The sequence below is a fragment of the Lepisma saccharinum genome, chromosome 2, assembly GCF_977018435.1.
Source record: "Lepisma saccharinum chromosome 2, izLepSacc3.1, whole genome shotgun sequence".
Lineage (NCBI taxonomy): Eukaryota > Metazoa > Arthropoda > Insecta > Zygentoma > Lepismatidae > Lepisma > Lepisma saccharinum.
This window is the reverse complement of record NC_139230.1, coordinates 153,010,529-153,033,297: the sequence shown is the minus strand read 5'-3', so window position 1 is coordinate 153,033,297 and position 22,769 is coordinate 153,010,529. Positions and strand designations below refer to the sequence as shown.

The window sequence follows — 22,769 nt, the reverse complement described above, 5'->3', positions numbered from 1 at the left end:
GAGCAAAATAATATCGGCTGTCAACATATTCACTTTTCACTGCAAACAAATTACACACAATAGTTTCACCTAATGTCAAGGGGGCTGACGGTAGTTCCATGGGAGGCTCAGCCCCGCTGGCTCCAGCCTGGCTACGGGCCTGCCTTTTCCCCAGCACTGCTGCCTCCCTGAGAAGAAATCCTGCAGGGGGACTTGATAACCTTGGGGAGGCACTTCCATTCGATGTACAGTCATGGACAGTTCTAGGTTTTAATGATTCCATTTAAAGTCAATGGGGTTAATACAACTCAGAAGTGTGCGTTACTGTACCAGAGAGCGAATTCCCAGCTGAACGGCTTTTCCTTATTTTTTCACATTTCATATGCTGTTATTTGGGCCGACCTCCGTGGTAATCACAGCTTACTACGACAGGAATCCCGGCTTGGGCAGATTAAGCGTCTCTAACCTCACCTACAAAAATTTCTGGCGACGCACATGTCCTGCCTGAGGCTGTCATCCTACCATTTACCTGGTCTCCTTAAAACTATGATCTCTTTATCAAGGAATAGAGCGGCTCACGTTTATGGCTGAACTGATAAAATGGTTAAAATAAGAATAAATGCTTCGTAATTTGAATATGTTATTCCCAGCTATAAATGTGGTGCGACATGAAGTTATTATTTACATGTATCGTAAAATGTATTAGCATTTCCACATTGTTTTAGTTTTATAGTTATTTGTTCTTGTTCGTAATAATTTGCAAAGTTATTTACATACGCCATGCGTTCGTCATCTGACGAATGCTAAATTTTAACGCTAGAGGGTAGCACCATTCGCTAGAAGTTCTTTAAAAGCGGACGGGATTTCGAAAACGATTCGTTTGTTTTCACAGAACTGTAAAATGTGTTTAATCAGAAAAAGGAACAACGAATAAGTACATATGTTATTTCTGAAGTGTTTAACAGTGTATCTAAATAATGTGAATGCAATGACACTAAGAAGATCGGAAGTTGCAATCATGAGGTAGGCGTGTATCATTAACCGGCTATTTAAGATTTAAATCTCATTTCCCATTCGTAAATAAAAAAGGAGAGCAATAAAATTGTTTTAACATGTATGAGTCGTGAATCATCTATGCCAGCCCTTCAGATTCTGCAGAACTGTTCAAAATTGCATAAAAGGGGCCCAGAAGTGTACGTGTATTTACAAGTATTTCACGAAGTTTACAAACTGTTGGCAATTGTGTATATACTCGCTATGCAATGTCAATGAAACATGTTTCATGATAGTTTGGAACGTATTATTTATTTAGGCCTATTTACTTTCGAGTATCGTGACCTTCATGTTAACTGTAAAAACCATATGGGCAAACTAAATTCCACAGGGTCAGCTGTCATGATAACTAATCAAGTCATAACAGTTTACGTGGGGCTTGTTATCTCCATTCTCAAATACTTCTGTTTTATTATCAGTCGCACAGTTGAAAATAAAGCAGTTATTTATATCAAATAAATATTATATATGTACACAAACAGCCTGCAAAGTTTGGTCACATTACAAACTCTGCCAACTGCTGTTAATTTTTATTCAATATTTACCAAATCCAGAATATTATGCTACTGTACTGTAGGTTGCACAAATGTTATTGCAATTAGAGTAATTCTGTATGAGAAGGTTTAACTGTCAAACTTTAAATGAGGATATAGTGTTTAAGGGTATCTGATACATATTTGGCAGTAATTCACTCCTAAGTCCCTACTCTCTAATTAGTGCTTAATGCATAATTCCACAAGTACAACAGTCTACCTTTATAGTCTGTCAATATGTCATGTTGGTACTAGTTTACTATCCTTCGGACACATTTATTTATTTTTACAGAAGAAACTACTTACCGTAATAAGTTCCTGTAGCATTGTCGAACACGGGAAGGTGTTTTGTGTGATGTGGGAATGTTTCATAGCTGAAATTCATGTTGTTCGTTGAAAATTAATTCTCCGATGGAGAATAGCTAGCCCCACGAACCATTGTCGTGTGGATAGGTTAGTTCTGTTAGGTTAGGAAACATAGTTAAAATTTGGTGTCGTGTTAGTATCAGGATCTAGAAATTGGAAATAATTGCGAACCATTGACGCTAGCCCCACAAACCATTGGCGCTAGCCCCACGAACCATTGGTGCTAGCCCAACAAACCATTGGCGATAGCCCCACGAACCATTGGCATGTGGTTAGGTTAGGCCAGGGGTTTATCCAGGATTTTCCCCTCGGGGGGGTGTAAGTTTGGGTAAGTTAGGTGCATTTTTTGGACAGTTTTAAAAATGTTCACCCTAATTCAATTTGTTCGTGGATGGTTCTAGAGATTAACCTCCCCTCTCTTCCCTTCACGTAACATTTCAGAAGAAAAAAGATGTCAAATACAGGAAAAGATGGAAAATAGGTTAACATTGCAGTTTATCGTTTCGAGTATTGCTTTCCTTCCGATAATGTTCAGTACTTGATTTAATCAATCGTTAGACAAAACACAATGGATGACATTAAAAAACACAAAATTTTAACATATTATTACCAGGAATCATTTCATGCAATTCTTAAGCTAGTTATAAAGAAATTAGGAACATTTGCGCAATATTTTAACTGTATTTGTATCGTTCTTGCCGTAGGTGTAACTTGGAGTTCAACTTGGGGGTACCCAATTGAAATATCAGTGAGAATGCATTGCATGGGTGTGCGCGCACTTGCCTGTCTGACATTGTAGTAATAAATACAAATATAATAGGACTTAAATAAATTATGACACTGCCAGCGAAGCGAGCAAGAAATTTTTTAGAACTATTTCTTTGCAAGTATCCCATAATGTTTACTCTTTACAATCTTGCTTTGCTCGTTCGTTGAAGACTTCAATATGAAATTCCTTGACCGATTTCATTCAAAAGCAATATCAAACGTGCATCCCAACTTCCCACTATATTTAACGTCTTCATGGCCATGCTCTAAATATAGCGAGTTTCATTACTTTATTTCAGTTTGTGAATCATTGTTTAAAAAGAGATTTGAAAACACTAGCAGAATTTGGAACTCACTCGCTACATAGAACTATTAACACTATAACGACGGCTACAATGACTATACGTTATTGTCGGATCGGGTCTATTCGACCCGGGGAAATATTATACTTTTTTTCAGGCCTTCAAACTTTCTAATTAATATCAATGACTGAAAATAATGTTTCAGGTTATTTGTTAATGATATTTAACCATTTACATGTTTCTAATATGTAACATGTTTTGCAAAAGAAATTTAAACATTGAATAACATATGTTATAAAGAAACCCTTGAGTTTTTATTATAATAGTTTTCTTACATTTGGAACATTTTTATCATATGTCCAGTTATCATTAATGATTTGTAAGAATTTACATATTTTTATTATCTACTTTTTGTCAAGAATAACTTACAACATCGATTAACATGTGTTACATAGAACACGTGAATGCTGAGTACAAACGTTTGCATACATTTCGAGCACACTGTTCTTGTTTTCCGATCGATTTTTGATGGACAAATATAACACCTCCTTCTGGATTGCTTCTGTACACCTTGCTCTTCATTTGAACATCCGTAGGTTTGCTCGTCCATTACTAGTTTGCCACTGAGCTCCTTTCCCAGGTACTGCAAGAACCTTCTACATCTACCCGATTTGGCTCCCAATTCTTACGGATGTACTGTTTGGTACAAAACAAATGCATTTAGTGCACTGAAGTCGATCATGTCATGAAATATAACCATGGCCATCTCCGAGCTTTTCGTTTCACACTGTAGTTTTGTACCATTTTGTGTTATTAGCTGTGCTGTGAAAGCGTCGATTTTCGGCTGTCCATGGAACCTAGAAAGTAGAATCACCACCTTGTTCTTCTTGGGGCAATATGATGCTATCATTAGATCATCTTGAAATCCAAACAAAGTGGAGCAACACACTCGCTGTTTTGTGGCAGTAAACTCTGGCGGCAGCTCTCCTTTGTTCTTTCGCATCATGCCGACCAGAGTAAGTTTCTTGGCAAGTAGATCCCTTGAAAGAGATACATTGGTGAAGAAATTATGGGATGTGATGTTTCTTCCACTACCTTCGATTATCTTCACTAAGTCCTTCACTACTCTCTCTTCTTGATTTTTCTCCCTATTAACTCCAGCTTCCTTTCCTTTGTAGATTTGAGCCTTCAAAACAGAAGCTGTTTGAGAATCACAAATCAGAAAAAGCTTGATTCCGTATTGACCAGATTTCGACGGCATGCACTGTCTAAAAGGGCATCGCCCTCTAAAATTGACCAGTTGTTCGTATGCAGTCATGATGCAATCAGAATGTGCACTTCTCGGAAGTAAACAGTCCAAGTCTCGAATACATCTCTTATGGGTTCGAGCTTACCTGGAGACGAGACACGAGACCAAAGCTTTCGTGTATTTGGTACACGAGCCATTGTATTTCTTCAATTATACACAAGAACTCGTGAGAATGAACAAATTCGTCGTCCAAACTACACAGATGCTCTGCACCAAACAAAGTGTGCATGCAGATTCGTTCAGAAAGTTTCGGAAAATTGCGGAACCTGTGCTTTGAAACCAACAAACTGAAATAACCAACAATAGTTATGCAGACTATTGTCGACAAACAAAAAAATCCTTTTCTGCAATATCCATCAGCAACTTAGAATATTTGTTTTTCCTGGGTAAACTGAACAGGCAAAGGGTGCTGTATATGATTTCAATTGATTGATTCATTTTATTTTACATCGCGGTTTGTACCTCTTGGCTAATTCGCGAAGATGGGGATCAGTGATGAAATGATGAAATTGATGAATGGACATTTACAAAGAACCTTGCCGAGGGGGATTCGAACCCAGGACCATTGACGTCACAGTGCGATGTGCTAATCACTAAGCCACGGGGTCCAGGAATACGCTTTTCCAGGTTGTGACTGTCCTTGAAAAGTCACAGAGGCGAAGATTGATATTTCTGCACTAGAAAAAATAGGCCTATATATTTAAAAATTAAAATCGGGCCTAAAGGACCCGTCCGTCCGCAACACTAGTAATACATTTTCTGACCAAAGTTAAAAAATAACCAAAGATTACAATAAATGATTTCAAAGGCCTTCGAAGTTGACGAAAAGTCACGGAAGGAGAACACATTCATTTGCAGCATTAAAAAATTAGACAGGTATAAAAATTGAAACCGGGCCTAAAAGACCCGTCCGTCGTTACAGTGTTAAAATTATACATGCATATTTTCTAACTGTTAGAACAGGAGGGTGCAGGGGCATGTGGTGAGGTAAAGAGGACGCCGAACGAGCAAAGCAAGATTGTAAAGAGTAAATATCATGGAATAGTGTCGCTATGTTTAATTAATAATATGCATATGAATTATACCCTTACAAAACTTTGGAAAATATGCTTGGCGCTTTTGAGAGTTTATCTTTCAAATAATAAATGAGAGACTCTAGGGAATTAGGAGTCACGAGCATCTTTGCCTTAAAAGAAAACGAGATAACATGTGCAATTAAACGCATGGCATGTTAACTGCAAAAGGAAGGCAAGGAATTTTCACTTCTAAAATGAGGCAATGCTTTATTTTCAATTATTTGAAGATTGAATAGCATTTATTTCACTATCCAACACAAAGAGCACCAAACAAATTTTCTCCCTCCACGTTTTCCAGCAGGCAGTGGCAAGCGCCGTCGTGCCCTCACTGGTGCGCCTATGGTCAAATGTAAATGAAATGTATTTTATGTTTAATTCCTTACACAGTCAGGCCCGTAGCCAGGAATTCTTCGTGGGGGGGGGGGGGGCAAAGTCAATCCTAGAGGGGCAAATTTTTAATATATTGTGTCGCTTTGGCAGATATAGCAGGGTGCACAGAGGTACTTGACCCCTCCCCCAAAAGAGATAAGTAACAGAAATGGGATGATATTTTGAAACTGCAACAGACAAAAAAATACTTCGAGCAACATCAAATGGCATTTTTTCGATAATGACCTTTCCAGATTGCCAAAGAATATAAAGTTTAACATAAATAGGCTAATAGGGACTGTATCTACTTCATATTTACAGGTTGATAATGTTAATAGACGATTAAGGGACCTCTCTGCAGAACTGATTAAGGGAGCCCTTTATAAATCATGCTTCATAATGATTCCCTCTAGTTTCCCGTATGCAAGATTTTTCCGCACAAAGGAATCTAACGAGAGTCCAATAACACCATTGTGTTGTGTTATGCAAGAAAAATCAAATTAATTAAATAATAATGGTTACATATTATCTACACTTTGATGAATTGTGCAAAAATTTGTAATACATTTTTTTTTGTACTTACTAAAACATGGGTCCCTTAGTCCACCATATTTCCTTCAAAGGGGAGACTCTTGCATCACTACTGATAATGTTTGCCTACTGGTTACGTTAACCATTTTGCAAAATATTGTGTGAATTGTATTATATTATAGTTGAAATAAATGTTTTGACACCTGACAAACAAATAGGAATACCTTGATTGATCAATGACTTCTTGGATTACAGTGTCATCATTAATATTTCATATTAAGTTTCATAGAAAGAAATTGCTGTAATAGGGTGCAAATATTTTTACGGCACGCCATGGCATTCTCTTTAACATTTTTTTTTTTTTTTCATATAGATCGTTTGTCTCCCAGAACCGACTCCCACCGCCCCATAGCTATAGCTCTGGACTTGGACTATAAGAATAGAAAATATTGCGAGCAAAGCGAGCAAGAAAATTTTACAAAATATATTTTTATTTGTATAAAATTTGAAATCGAGAGGGGGACAATTGCCCCTTACAAGTGACCTTGGCCGTCTCGAAGAAAAATGCAAGGTACTCGTAAAAACTAATTCCATCATGAATATCCAATTGTCCTGCTATTCTTAGATTCTCCTAGTCTTGTTTTTTACTTCAATGTTTGCTTCCCCTAGAATGGACTTCTGTCCAAGGTCGGGAGGGTGGGAGGAGGACAATTCCCCCTGCCACCCTGTGGTTGCGGCACTGTTTATGAGTGTGTCTTCATTAATTTCAAGTCATCATTCATTGTTGAGATTAGCTATAAGTGGTAGAAAAGCAACGCTAAGTAACAAAAATCAAATATGCACTCCCTCTCTCTACCACATGAATCACTATTACCAAAAAGGGAAATCCCCCCCCCCCAATTCTGATACGACATTATACTGAATCCCACACACCTTCATAAATCACAAAATCAATAAGTGTTTTTGTTATGTTGCTAGAGTAATTCTAAAGATTAGTGAGAATTCCAAGTGTTCTGTATTTTTCACAAGGGGGGAACAAAGCAGGCTCTCAGGGGGCAGTTGCCCCCTGGCCCCCTCTAGCTACGGGTCTGCTTACACTTCTTGAATAAAATTAAACATGTCATTATGTCAGGGAACCGACTAGATACAAAGAGAAAGACAATTTTTACTAAAGCTATATCTCTGCAAACTGACAATAACTTTAATTTAATAGGGTGCCAGTAATTTCACAGGGCACCACGATGTTAACGCTTTTCAATTTTTATCTGTTTTGCTTGTTCGGCACCCCTTTGTACTTAGCGCCCAGGCAAGCACCACACGTGGACCCTCCCCCTTTTACAACTCTCTTTCTAATAGTATATAATTTATTTTACAAAGAACTCTTGGAGCCACAAAAATGGTCATCAACTATAGGCGTGAATGAATCACTTAGGTTCTTCATGAAATACTTGCCATTTTATATCGAATACTCGGTCAGTAAATTTTATATTGGTACTTTATGCATATCGGTTGGAAGAAATTATACCTACATATAGTGTCACTGATTTTCTACTCACTAATTTCGGTTTCTTTGTCTGGTTTTTCATTTTCTCTGTCTTCTTCAGACAGTTTTGCAGTCAAGTTTCAGACATTGTTATACACTAAACAGAACGACCTCACACGAACGGAGATGCTACACTGAGACTGACCTAAGGCCAAGGGGATTTGACTGTTCTTTTCTCTACCACTCCAAAATCACTCATCTCGCCAAGGTACAGAAAATAGTGTTGCTAACCATAGTAACAGAATTCACTACAAGGAGTCAAACCTGTATCTTTGAATTTCTTCCCTTATGTTTATCGTACATTTTTCACATGAAAGAATCGAAAGGAAAATGCAACAAAATGTAAATTTCATTGACTCAGGTTGAATAATTGAATTTACAAATCTGTAACATATTTAAGAAATATGTAAGGTATTCAAACGCTGAACTGTCAACACTGTGCGCGGAATGTGCTCCCTGAAAGGAGGGCGAGAGGTCAGTTTGACATTTTCCAGATGGCAATGTCCCTTCCCTAGAGCTGACCGAAGCCTTGTCAAGGGAGGTATTGTTTCCAGGAAATGAGGATGCTGCACATTCCACCCTCCTTCCTTGACACTTTGGTTTTAGTTGATGGAAAGGTCCATTGGACTACAGTTCTTCAGCTACAAATGATTCCTTTCTGTTAATGTTGAAGTATTGTCATTCTATTGTTGATATAAACATCCATATTTACACCCCCCTGTAAGGGGGTGTTCCACTTTTCTGTTTGGGGGGTGTTCACCAAAATTTGGGGGGGTGTTAGGGGGTGTGGATAAATCACTGGGTTAGGCAAACATAGTTAAAATTTGGTGTCGTGGTAGTATCAGGAATTTGGTTGTGAAACAAAAAAAATCGTGAAAATCGACAGTTTCCATTCCGAAAACTAACGCCTTATTTCCGCTTATTTTGCAATTTCTAGATTTTCTACACCTTCAGGAATGTTCCGCGAAGCAGATACGTAAGTACGAATGTCAAAAATTGACGAAACGAAAAAATTAGAGGTGTCCGAAGGATAGTAAATTTTTACCGTCATGTTTTATGGAGGGGTGTAAGGGGTGACCTTTCGGAAAGCATCAAAATGTCAACCTCTCTTCCACTGTGGGACTTGTGTACTATGCATGTGTGCGTGATTGTCCCTTCATGAATTTCATCTTCACAATTAGCCAAAAGTGGTAGAAATGTGAAGTAAAAGCAATTCATTCCTTGTTCATGTTTTATGGAAGTTTGAATTTGTATTTAAAGAAATATGGGTAATGGTTCAGATTGTTTTATGATTTTCAAATTCTCCTAACATAAGTACGTAAATTGAAATCTAACTTTGTTAGAATTACATTCGTAGCATGATGAAATTGCAATGAAACAAAAGGAACTATGCCGAAATCTGTAATGATTATGCTGGATGTATGATTTTATATGGTTTGCTTGTCCCCATTAGTAAATGAACATGGTATGGATTTTTGACATGGAAGACTTTTTATTTTGTATATAAATTACATGGTAACACTATTAAGCCATGTTTCCATATTAAAAAACATTACAGTTGATGACCAAGGCAGTTTTATTATGCACTAAAAACAATTTAGTAATCATCAATCAACATCATATCTGCAATTTACCTAAAGAAGTGAAAGCAATGTTAAATAAAAATATGATCCTGCTTGAATATCTGAAAGTAAACATCTTTGTTTGATTATTTTGTATTTTTTCCATCTGTGTTAAGAATGGATAATGAATTGATGACTGCCAAAGTTCTGATTGTTTAATTCCAATTTTATCATGGTACACAGCAGGGCTTGAAAAATTTCAGCCTGGCGACTGTGATCTTTTGCTGTAATATTACCATGTTTTTAAGTTTGCATGTACGAAATTTTGAAGATTCTAAGTTCAAATTGCAATACAGCGAAAGTTAGGAAATGATTTTTTTATCAATGTTGTGAACATTTCATAGAATCAGTAACTACTCCTTACTCTTTGTCCCTCAACCCCCCCTCCATTTCCAACTTTCTCGCATGATTTAGCGATGTTTTGAATACGGTGATTCTCAACTTCTTATATAGGCTATGCGCAATTGCTAGTAGGTGGTTTCCTGGCGCCTGATTTTCAGAGCTGGCGCCTAGCTCTGAAGAAGATTTTTCGAGCACTGGTACATAGGCATTTTTCACATGGTTTGATTTCTATTTATATCTGGTAACGCAAGCTTTGGAGTTTTAATGATTACTTACTGTGTGTTTGCTTTAGAATGATTTTCTTGGTACAAGCCATTTGTTTACTGTCATCTTCAATGCTCAGAGTTGGGGGGGGGGGGGTCATGCCATCCCCCAGGTAGAAATAGTACCAAAAGCATACCCTCGGCTAATTCATTTTCAATTGCATTCCGGGATGCTTTGGACATAACATTCTTAAAATGCTGGATGGAAATGTTTCAGTCATGAAGTGGAAAAAAAGGACATCTCGACGTTCAGAATGTTCACCATTTCCTGACAAGGATATTTTTGGGATGAGAAATGCTCAGGATTTGCAGGCAATAAAAATCTTGAATTGCACACATTTTCCTCTTTGAATTGATTGTAGATAAAAAGAAAAAGAAAAAAAAACCCTGCCCTTTACAAGAAATTTGCAACTCTTACAGTGCAGAAAACATCTGAGAATGAATCACGTTCGGTACATAAAATTACACCAGGTGTACACGTAGGTACCTCATCAGCTTCTAAAAAATCTCCACGGTCATATCAACATTGCAACTAAATACATGAACAGGAAATTGATACAATCTACAATTCCTAGTGATTACGTATTAAAAGTGCTAAAATTCTCGAAATTTTCTGCAGCCTCCCCGATGTTGCAGTGATAGCGTCATCACCTTGTAATCGAGGTGTTTCGTATTTGATACTTGGTGGAGACTCATAGTGGTTCGGATAACACTTTAAAACTATAGGCTGTAGGACCAGTCCCGATTAGCCTTACTGTGCATAAAGTGTACTTAAAACACCAACTCAATCAATCAACATTTTCTGTACTATACGTGTCAAAAATTTCTTTGAAATGTCATTTTTCATTCCAGAAATGCAAGAATAATCACTTCATGGAGAAATATTATGTACAATTTGAGGATTTACAAGATCAAGGAATGGTGAACACTTCCCATCTCCATCTCACCCAAACCAAACAACAGCAAAAAAAAAAAAAATCCATCCCGCACACCCATGTGGAATATTATTTCTTGAAATAAAACAGCTCTATTGAACTAGTATCTGTTTTATATTTTTGTAAAATACCTTTTTTTGTACACTCTTCCATTGTTTCTTTGATTTTCATTCTACTGCAAGAAATATTTACTACGCAGAAGTTTGAAATTCAACTTTTTTTAGTTTCTGTGCTTAGGTGGTTAAAGAGTAAATTTTGATTGGTGCATCTAAAAAGCTTCATCTAGAAGGAGATGTGATTGTGTTACTATCTTTTTTTAAAAAAATGACATTTCACATTTGAATAACTTATACCATGCATTCGTTATGACTCCTGGCCAAGATAGGGCGTGACTGTAGGCAGGGCTGGCGCAAGTAATTTTGCCACCCTGGGTGGTGGCAGCAGATGCCACTCCCTTTTGAACTCACCCCCATCATTACGCAGCAACGGGTAATTGAAAGTCAATATAGGCCTATTCCTAAGTAAAGCATCAAACTATAAAATAAATAATGAGATTGATTGATTGATTGATTGGGTTTATTTTACTTCGCGTTTTGTGCCTCTTGGCTAATTTGCGAAGATGAGGTTGAGGGATGAAATTATGAAATTGATGAATGGACATTTACAAACAACCAAGCCCGAGCGGGATTCGAACCCGGGACTCCTAGCGTCGCAGCGCGATGTGCTAACAGCTCGGAATCAATATTGCTAAGACTGGGAAGAAAATTTGACATCTGTCCGGTGCTTTTTTCGAGTGACGCTGATCCGGACTCTTAAGATAATCTTAAGACTTCTATGTGGAAATTTCGTGCTTCGGGTTGACGTGTTTCCCTGTAGTGGGCGTTATACTTGTATTATTTGATTACAACAGAAGTTGTGTGGCTGAATATTTCCTTGTTTCACCACATCTCAGTGGGCATCAAACTTTAGGTCCATGACTTGCTTAAAAAAAAAAGTGCAAATTACCAGGCTATGCATCCCCCCACATATTGAACAACTATTGTGTAGTTTCCATTTCATTAGGTCAAGTTTAAGGCTCTTAGGATTCAAATAACATCCATAAAAACTTTTGTAGTTAGGTTAGGCAAGTCAGGTTTACGGCTTTTAGAATTCATAGAATGTCCCTAAATGCTTTTGTAGTTAGGTGGGTCAGGCCTGTGGAATGTTTTCATAAAGTATATTATACATATTTCTTTCGCTGATATATATATATATATATATATATGACATTTTGGAACTGCACAGAGTGCTAATTACTTTAAAAAATCTTCAAACTTAGTTTCCACTATTCTGCAATATGCAGTCTTTCTCCTACTATTACTTCATCTTATACCTATGAAACTGAAGAAATCATTAAGCTTTCGGAACTGTTACCTAGAAGAAACAGAATGAAATGCTCATGCCTTTTCCGCAATTTGAGCCTAGAACTAACTCTTCTTAGATAGTCAGATGCTTCATTGCAAAGGTTGTCTCAGCTTCCAGTCTTCAGGTTTGCATGACAAATGAATGTCATTTTTTTTTATTAAAAGTGAAGTGTTTGCATGTCTATAACTATACTCTGTCCTGGGAATCTGTGGAGCAAGTGAAGAAAATGAGTCTTCTGCAGAAGTAGTGGCTAGAGGGGCTTGACCAATGAACACATGCATGAGATGGAAATATGGGGCAGTAGCCTGGTCCAAAATTAGCTAATATTCCCGTTTTTGTTGGAGTAAAGCAAGTCAACAACAAGTTGGGTACCAATTGACCTAAAAATACACCATGCAAAATTTGCGATCCAAGGGACATATTCTGGCTGTGCCCCATGTGTATTTTTTCCATAAGGACAACATGCCTAGAATGTAGCCATCCTCAGTACACCTGCTCTATGACCATCAAAGGATCTAACCTCTTTAATTTTCTTTTAAACTTGAGCTCAGAGGTGTTCAGTATGCACTTAACACACACAACTAAGGTTCCCTCAGGGCCTTACATACATACATACATACATACATAACATTAAACTTCATGTTATGCATAAGTTTCCAGTGTAATGTTTCTGCAATGAATATGTACACCCTGTGTCTAAAGAGTTTGGTGAATGGTATCAGAAAACAAACAAAACAAAAGAGACAAACAAGTGAAATTACCTTTATTGGCGTTCAAAATAATAATCACCATCTTCCACAACACACTTTTGGCAATGTTTATAAAGCTTCTGGAAACTGTCAGCAAAGGCCTCTTTAGGAATCGATCGCAGAACCACTGTCACATGTTCTTGTTCTGCAAAATATGCACCTTTAATGACACTCTTCATGCAGGGAAACAAAAATACTCCTCAAGTGCATGAAATGTTGGTATAAGTGTACAGGACGGAAGCCATGAGCAGAAAATGTGTTTATGACTTGTCCAAATGCTTTCGCGACAGGAAGGAAACAACTGAGGATTGACTTGACGTTCACTCATTGCTCCATTGGACTGTGACACTACCTCTCACACTGACTATGTTTGACTGCCCTCAGCGGGTTTACCCTGACAGACAACATGCACTCGACGCTAGGTAGTGTTTCTCGACATGTTTCTGGAGAGCCTTGTGCTTGCGCACGCACCTGGCTCATTTTGCTGTTGCTATATCAGACCATTCACCAAACGTTTTAGACACAGGATGTATTATGTGACTCTTCCATGACCTTCTGCATACCTTTGAGCTCAAATGTAAAAGAAAACATTAAAGTGATCAAAACCCTTGAGAATCAGGACAGGTTCAGTGGGAATGCATGAAAACTATTCTTTTGGAAAAAATAAAAGCATGTGGGGTGTTTATAGGTTCATTGACACCCAAGAGGGGGGGGGGGGGCTTGTTTATTCTCACAGGGAATTTTGGACCAGGCTACTGGGGCAGCTACTGGCCATTTGCTGCAATGCAAAGTGATTCGCTCGGTCCACTCACTTTTTCCCCTTCTCTACTCTTATGAGCAGTGCTGCTACACAAATTCTTGGGACAGAGTATATTTAAATTTTTTTCTCTCTAGTATTCATTGAATGTTGGTCAAATACGTAGTTTATTCACAAATTTAGAATGGGAGTATGAATGCCCAACACATATTACAGAGAGATTGGTATAATATATTTCATTTTTGGAGTATGATCAGGAATGGTTGGAACATCATAAAGTATTATAATCCTAACTAACAGAAGTATTTTTATAATTTAAACCAACAATTTTTTTGAGTTTTTTAATTTTTAAGCTTTATATACATGCTATGTTTTTACATATTGAACTACATATTTCACTATATTTTGCTGCATACTTGTGAACATATTTTATGAATTATGTTTTCTAATAACAAAATATATTATGGATATTCTAATTTTTAAACAGTGAGCTTGAAAGAATGTTTGTTGTACATGAGGAAATTTTGTAATTTAAATAACATAAAATAGTATTATTTTTTTTACATATCTCTGTCTGTCTTTCTATTTCTATGTGATGTAGTGGTGAAGAATGGTTTATATAAGTAGACTTATGTGCCATTTCTTTTTTTTATAGATGTTTGAAAGTTCAGAAATATTTCATGGGCACCTGCTGTGTGAGGTTAGTGAAGAATTTTTGTTCATTAAATCTGGCTAGAAAACAAATCATTCAATCCATTATGGAAATGCGTGATATGTGTATGGCATTCAAATGAAGAAACTCATCATGAATTTTATGCAGGGCTGTCATTAGGGGTGTGCAACACATGCCATCGCACAGGGCCATGTGCTTCCGAAATATTTATGTAATAGTATTGCATTAAATGTGAACTGACATTTATTTCTTGTGCAAATGCCATCACATTAAAACAGATGATAGAAAAGAGAAGGGATGTACATTAATGATACAACTCTATTTGTAATCAGCTTACACTATAGAGAAAGGAAACCAAGCCTTCAAACAGGAACCGCATGCCTACTGTGAAAAGATTTCGTGAAAAAAAATTGCCACCTGTAACACACTTGAATTTCTTGTTTGTGATCCACCCAAACCTTCTACCAATTTTTTGTCATAAACTTTATTGTTCGAGAGGGTACAGCACACTGCCTCCCACTCTATTCACGATTAAAATTACCACATGAGCGCTAGTGTCACTTCCAATATGCCTGCTCTATGTAGGATAAATCTATTGTTTATATTCAATAGTAGTACGTAATAGCAGCGTGTTGTCATGGCTGGTATGGAAGAAATGTTTCAATTAAGTGATATATTTAAATATTGCGAATGCGATGTGAATTCCAGGAACTATAACAAAGGTGAATCTGTACTGAGAGTGAAGCATTTAATTATGATAGGCAAAAATAATACGGAAAACGCAGACGAAACTAATGTATGTGCACTGGTTCTTCAAAGCAGTGCTGTTTCATCTTCACCTTGGTTGTAACTGAGGCTCTCAGAAATGAATTGAATATAAAGCAATTCACCTGTATTGCAAAGCTTGGGCAGGAGAAAAATGTAAACCTGCCATTGCAGTTCTTTCCCCAAAGAGGCAGGCTGGTTTAATAACAACACAGGATAATATATAATACTATTGATTTATTTGTTTCATTTTACTTCACGGTTTGTGCCCTTGGCTAATTTGCGAAGATGGGGATGAGTGATGAAATGATGTAATTGAAGAATGGCCATTTACAAACAATCATGCCCGAGCGGGATTCGAACCTGGGACCCCTGGCGTCGCAGTGTGACACAGGATAATAATAATAATAACAACAACAACAATTTCATTGAGGCTATCTTCAGTCTTCACTGAAAATTGACTTACTGAATGAAACAGCAACATTAGCATGTCAATTTCCTTTTTCTGACTTACCTTTATGATTACAGACATTAATTAATTCTCGAACTATTTTCATCTTCGCACTCAATCGACTTGCACCTGTTCCAAATTACATGCATAATACATTGTTTTCAAAAAAAAAAAGTTATATTCATAAAGAACAATTTAAAACTTACTTTCATGGTAATAAAATCATCTATCGGAAACAAAAGTGAACAGACTCGTACATTCTTCATAATTCCCTTGCCACATTTCAGTTATGCCAATCTTGTCAATCAGTTCTGTTTTCCCTGATTTATTTACAAATTTCATTGATTCCACGGGTTGGAAAACGCATGTAAGCTTTTCACTTACCCTGGCCCTCAAAACGATTTAGAGCAAAAAACTGAACAGTAGATGTTACTTTTTCGCATGTTCCCCATGCTTTGAACGGCTTTAACACAGCAAAGTGTCCTACGTGGAGTGGTTCCTGAAAATCTCACCAGATGGCATATCGAATAATTTTAATCGCAAATTGGCTAAACTGAGAAAAGATGACAAGAGGGTAGACCTAGTCAGCAAACATGGGTCAATGGACCTTGGGGTGTAGACCGTGTCAGAGACACTTGCTCTGGTCTAGTTATTATTAATAACATTTTTAGCATTGAGTGTAACTTAACATTTTTTTTCTTCATGTTATATAACTTTGAGAATTCATTTTTTGAAATTAAAACAGAGCTTTTTTTGTTCCAAAGTGTTATAATTCCACTCCTATAATTGCAATTTCTGTAATTCTATTGCTCCAGATTTTTCTTATTGCACATTTATTTACCAATGCAAACAAATTATGTATGAACAGTTAGATTTTTTATCAAAATTGAAGCTCATTTTCAATGTTCTGTGTTTCTGAAGTTTTGTGCTTATTGATGATATGACCCTCTGGAAATTAGCTCTTCAATTGTAAGAAATCACTTGCATGATATACTTCTACTCCAGTGAGTAGTTATTCATGAATCCAGAAAATATGTTAGGGTTTCAATTGTAAGGGATGAAGTACTCTAAGACAGTGTTTAACTGCTGATATTCTAGGGTTTACTAAATATTTGCTGTTATCTCTGAAGTCTGAAGAGAAAGCACAAAATTTCATTGGCTTTTACAGCCGAACCTTATGACTTTCATTTTACGATCAAACTCTGAACTGTATTCTTGGAAAGTATGCCAGCATTAGGAAACTATTCCAAAGAAATTGTGTGCGTTCCATTGAAGAAACCAATGTGAGGATTTATTTCAACTATGTAAATACTTTCTTTGACAAAATATGACATTTTTTTAGTCTCGCAGCAATCAACCAACAACTGAATGTTGTGTATCACATGACAAAGTGATTCTGATAATTATCAAGATTTCTAGGAAGAGAAATCTGTTAATGCTGAAAGTAGGTGACCCAGGGTAATTATTGGACACAGAAAATCAGGGTAAATATTGGACAGGGACCAAAAACCATGTATCATAATTTGTTACATCTAACCAACCAACATTTGTTAATTGCATATCCAGCAATGCTCTGATTAATTATTGGAATGAGATTAGTACATTTTCTCAAAAAATATATTAATAACCCAAAGTACTTGAAAATAATGGTTAACTTTTTTTTCAAGTGAACCATAATTGTATATATGTTTTTTTTTCTTTTACTTGATCTTGAATTTTGTAATGCCCAGTCTTGGATATGTGTATGAAGGTGGTTTGTGCTGAAAAACACCATGGTAGATGAACAGTAACAGTATGACATGAATGTTTAGTTATGGGGTAATTATTGGACACAGCAGGGTAATTGGTGGATATGCTATGGGGTAATTATTGGACAGCTTGATTATTGGACTGCATATTGTATATTGCATCTCGTAAATGGAAACTTGTTCAGAAAGCAGCTGTCATTACATCAAAAGAATATGCAAGGAAAATCCAAGAAAGAGAAAAGGAAATTAAGGAAAAACAGCTTGAAAAAGAAAACAAACAAAAACTTCAAGAAGAAGCAAAGGTTGATTGCATTGGAAAAAAAGAAAGCAGATCAGGTAAAGAAAGCTCAAGAGAAAGCTTTATGTAAGAAGAATGCAAAAAATAACCTAAGAGTTCTGAACAAGCAAAAAGGAAAAGGAAGTTAGCCCTACATATGACTATTTCTTCAGATTCTGAGAGTGAAGACATGGGTGAAATTGAATTACAGGACTTGACATATATTTCTTTTAGTGAGTCTGATGATGAAACCAGTGTACTAGTACAATGTAGGAAATGTACACCATGAAGTGTTGGAAGTAACTTCACATTCAGAGTGTGTGTGAACATATTGAAGAAGATGGTATATGTGCTGTGTACTATGATACAAGTTACTATTATGGAAAAGTACAAAATATGTTTTATGAAGATGAAGAAGAAACCTCAGACAAATAACTTAGCGTTGAAATGAAATTCTCAAATGGTTTGGGAACAACAGGTACTGGTGGCCAGCGGAACCACAGATTGAAATTGTGGAAACACTTTATGTGTTTTATGTTCCTGTGCAAACCGTATCAGTTAATCCATTTCAAATAACTTGTAATGATGAATTAAGGTCAATGTTTCAAAGTATCTCTATACTCGGGAACAAAATATTCCCTACTCCGCAGTCTGATCGTGTAATTATTGAAGATGATGTGGAAAGTGACAACCTAGTGTAAGCCTATAGCTTCTCAATATGCTTGTTGCAGTGTGTTTGATTAAAAGACATTAAAACCCATTTGTGCAATGTTTTAGGCCTACTTGAACAAAGAAACAGTCTAAACAGTTTAAAGTTTTGAAAAGTTATGTATTTAGTTTTTAGTTATAACTGTATTTAGTTCTAATCAGTTCAGTTAGTTAGTTTGTAGCTTGGTGACAGACAGCACCTCAATATGCTTAAGTTTACTTTTTATTTTTGTGTAATTTAACAAACACCAATTGTGCAATGTTTGTACTTGAACAAAGCAGAAATTATTAAAGGGTTGCCCGAAAAATTAAAAATTTTGCTAATTTTTACTGGATTTCACTGTTATACATTTTCTAGAGCAGTCATGTGGTGCTCAATAATTACCCCACACACAGCACCTATAGTACACAACGTTGTCCAGCATTTACCCCCTGTGGCTCATCTCTGTACTGTGCAGAACAGATTGAAAACTACAGTCCAATATTTACGCCGCTGTGTCCAACAATTACCCCAAGGGCGGGGTAATTTTTGGACACAGTTTTATTATTTTTTTCTACTCCTGAAATTAGTAAATTTCAACAATGGTACTCGACAGATATATCAAATAGTCATTACCAAAAAATTACTGGCTAGAAAAATACATAAATGTGGGAGCTATGGTAAAAGTTTGATTTTTATCCAATATTTACTCCGGGTCACCCTATAAGGATTGAAACTGGAAGTCAAGGTTTTAGGTGCTAAAACTGAAGACTTATTCACCAATATTTGATTCAATAGCCACAGATGATATTGTGCACTGTCATGAAGACTTCTGTTTGTAACAATTGTACAGCAACTTAACCCAGAAGCATCTGTGACTGTAATTACAGTACACTCTAAATTTACTAAAAATATATTGCTTCACTTTCAGGTGCTGTTTGGTCAGCAAAACACTTCTTTCAGACACATTGACTTCTCGCTGTAAACCATTTATGGCACCAGCAGTGCTGAAAGCCATGCAGGAAACAAAAAGAATGCTGCAGGTCAAAGAGAGTGCTCCAACAAGGCCTTGAACTATGCTCCTGCAGGGTGGCTACTCTAGTGACAAGACCAAATTCAAGTATAATTTTAGGTTTTTTCAGGATAAATTTATCAAATTCGAAGTAATTCTATGTGTAAACAATTTCTCTCGCTTATTTTGTTGAATAATTTTTTAAAACAATATTTTTAGTTTAATCCTTGACAAGGATTACTAACAAACTAAAATTTAACCATGTTATTTAATATACACACATCTTACACTATATTACACTCCAAATGGGTAAGTGTGAAAGATGGACACTATTAAATACAAACACTGGAGATGACAATAAATGCAATGAAATTATGAAGAGACAGGAATATACATATTAAACATAACAATAAATGGGAAGGCTATTAACAATAGATATAAAAGAAACAAAGAAGAAAAAAACACTCATTTGCAAGGGTATGCAGCCCCAGGTTGAGAATCCTGATAAAACTGTGAAAGATATAATTGTTTGTGAGAGTTTCTGCATTTGTGAAAAAATGTTGGCCATCCAGTCAGAGATTCACATTCTAGGTGAATTCCGACAAGATAACCGTAGATGAAGGCCCAGATGCTTTCTTCCATTTCTTGGTTAGATTCTTTCCATTGTCCTGCCATCTTCCTCATCACATTTAATCTAATAGTAAAAATAAATGTTGTTAAATTAGTGAATCAACCAGCCACTTGAATATTTATGAATCGATCCACATGTCAATAATTCCAGAAATTCCAGTCAGTAGATTGCTATACTTAGCTACAATCTATCAACATATACATGAAAATTATTATTTTTTCTTAATTAAGCATAAAAAGTGCTCACAGTGCAGAATCAGCATCCTGAATAACATGACATACTCTTACTATGTTGCTTGTCACATCTGTCATACTCTTACTATGTTGCTTGTCACATCTGTCTGTAAGCTGCCTAAATCATCAAACTAGTTGCCTGAGGTATTTCTAGGTTTTCATTTCCAAAGTAACTGGCCCATCCTTGACTACAGTTGTGAATATCTGTAGAAACATTCACCACCTACATAAAATTGAACTTTAATTAAACCATGTAAGCACACAGTCCCATCCTGAGCAGTTGATAAGTGCTTCTCAAGCTACACTGTTTACATGGAGGGTGACCTGTATGAACTCTCCCATATATTGTCGTGTGCATTTCACACCAAAGTCCACGTCATACTGAACTGTTCATGGCAGCCATGAAGAGCAGTAAGCTGTGTTTAATACATATGAAGGGTCCCTTAGGAACAAATGGTGAGAAGTCAATGCATCTGGAAGGGGCCTAACACTTAAAACTTATCATCATTAAATTACGCTACAGTGTTCATCACTGCAAGGAAACCCAAATTGACTGGTAGTATATGAAGCCAGGGATTTTAATTTCTGGTTTTTATGGTTCTTTGTGTTTCTCTTATGCATTTTATCAAGTTTTTATTCATCCTCATTGTCACAACCAAAATAGGGTCATTCCATGTCAAATCAACCAATTTTAAAATAATTGGTTGCATGACCATTTTAGAAAAATTTCATTTTTAGTACATACATTTGTACATGTTTCTAGATATCAAAACCAATGTTCCAAAAAAAATATTGTCTTTAGTTCTCCTGGGGCAGCCATCTTTCCAACATGGCACAGGGCTTTTTTTGCTCATGTAGCAATTTATGGAAACCTTCATATCTCAAAAGCCATTTAAAGCTAGAGACCTGAAACAAATTTCATTTTGTAGGTAATAAATAGCATACTTTCTGTGATATTCAAGTATGTTTTGCATAAAATTGCATCCTAAGTATAAAAATTATGGTGAAAATTTGGGTAACAATAGTTAAAAATTTGGATTTTTAAGCCCGATTTTTTTAATGAAGGGGTGTAGTTTATGGCTTGACTTTTCTTTTATGTGTAGACCTACCTGCAGGGTGTCTGTAAATAAAATATCAGTGCTTAGAAATACACCCCTTTTTAACAGCATGGGCTCAAACATGGCCATTCATGGAATTTTGACAGTTTTCAGGGTTAAATATCTCAGATGGGTCCTCTTGAAAAATTCTGAAATTGAAGATCTGCAAAATCTCATTGCCAAGGGTTTGATTTATTTGGTACCCACGTCCAGTTGGTTGTCAGCTCCAGTTTCCTACTGATTCCCTTTGTCAAATCATGCAGAAATCCTTTTTCTTTCACTAAGTTCCTACTCTCACTAAATGATAAAAACCTCCAGTTCATCACATATATTTTTCTTGACCAAGTGGTAATAATCAAACTGATGATTCTGACCTTTTCACCATTAATTTTTGCTAATTTACATTTTTCTTTTCAAAATTTCAATTAATGATTGTAATGTCGATGCAAAGGAATGTTACACTTGCTTTCTTTTCCTTCAGTTCTAATACTTGCTGGAACAGACCTTACCAGTTTCCTTTGCACTCCTTGTATGATGCAAATAGTTTTGTGAGCAAGAGCATGTTAGAATTTTTCTGCAATCAGCCTTCTCTGTTTTGAAATAGGAGATACTTCAAAAACAGAACAGACTTCATCCAATTCCTTCAGTGTTCCTTGGGATGGCACAATGGCATCATTTCCATTCTGGCTTTTATGTGAGCTACTTCTCCAAAGAAGAAAATTTCACTGTAACATGGGCATATTGATTTACCTGGTATACTGTAAGACTGACTTGACACTTTTTGGTTTTGCCATGTGATGCAATTTGTTTGATTGATTGATATAACATTTTTTGGTGCATCATTTTTCACCCTTCATTTTGTATGGGGAAATATCCCTTGATCTGATTTCAACAATTCACTTACTTACCTTTTTCTGTAAATGGTATTTCAGAAGATCACGGTGTACTTAACCACATAAAAAATTATATTAAAGAAAATCTTTTTTGATTGGCATTTGCATAAATGTCTCGAAGTCATCCATTTGTACCTCGACCTAAGAAGTGTTTTATCATTTTCACTAAGTTGTTTAAGATTAATTGAATCTTTGGCTACTTTACCAAAAGTATTTTTGTGACAGTTCTCTCCAGTTAAAAATCCTGCAGAACACTGCTTTTCCAGTCACAAATAGCAAACATTCACAACCACTACCTCTCAGCCCATTAGGCAAATAAGGAATGACAGCACACAGATTATTCATGCACATATCAACTCCAGACTTGCCTCAAATCCTATCAAATCATGTCTGAATCTTC

At 36.3% G+C, this 22,769-nt stretch overlaps 1 long non-coding RNA gene across 1 annotated transcript; it reads left to right on the top strand.

The window, feature by feature from the left end:
- Positions 1-816: 816 nt before the first annotated feature.
- LOC145984539 (uncharacterized) lies at positions 817-21,049 on the top strand. Its single transcript, XR_014441347.1, has 3 exons — positions 817-1,002; positions 14,557-14,601; positions 19,435-21,049. It is a non-coding gene; the product is annotated as an uncharacterized LOC145984539 (long non-coding RNA).
- Positions 21,050-22,769: the final 1,720 nt, after the last annotated feature.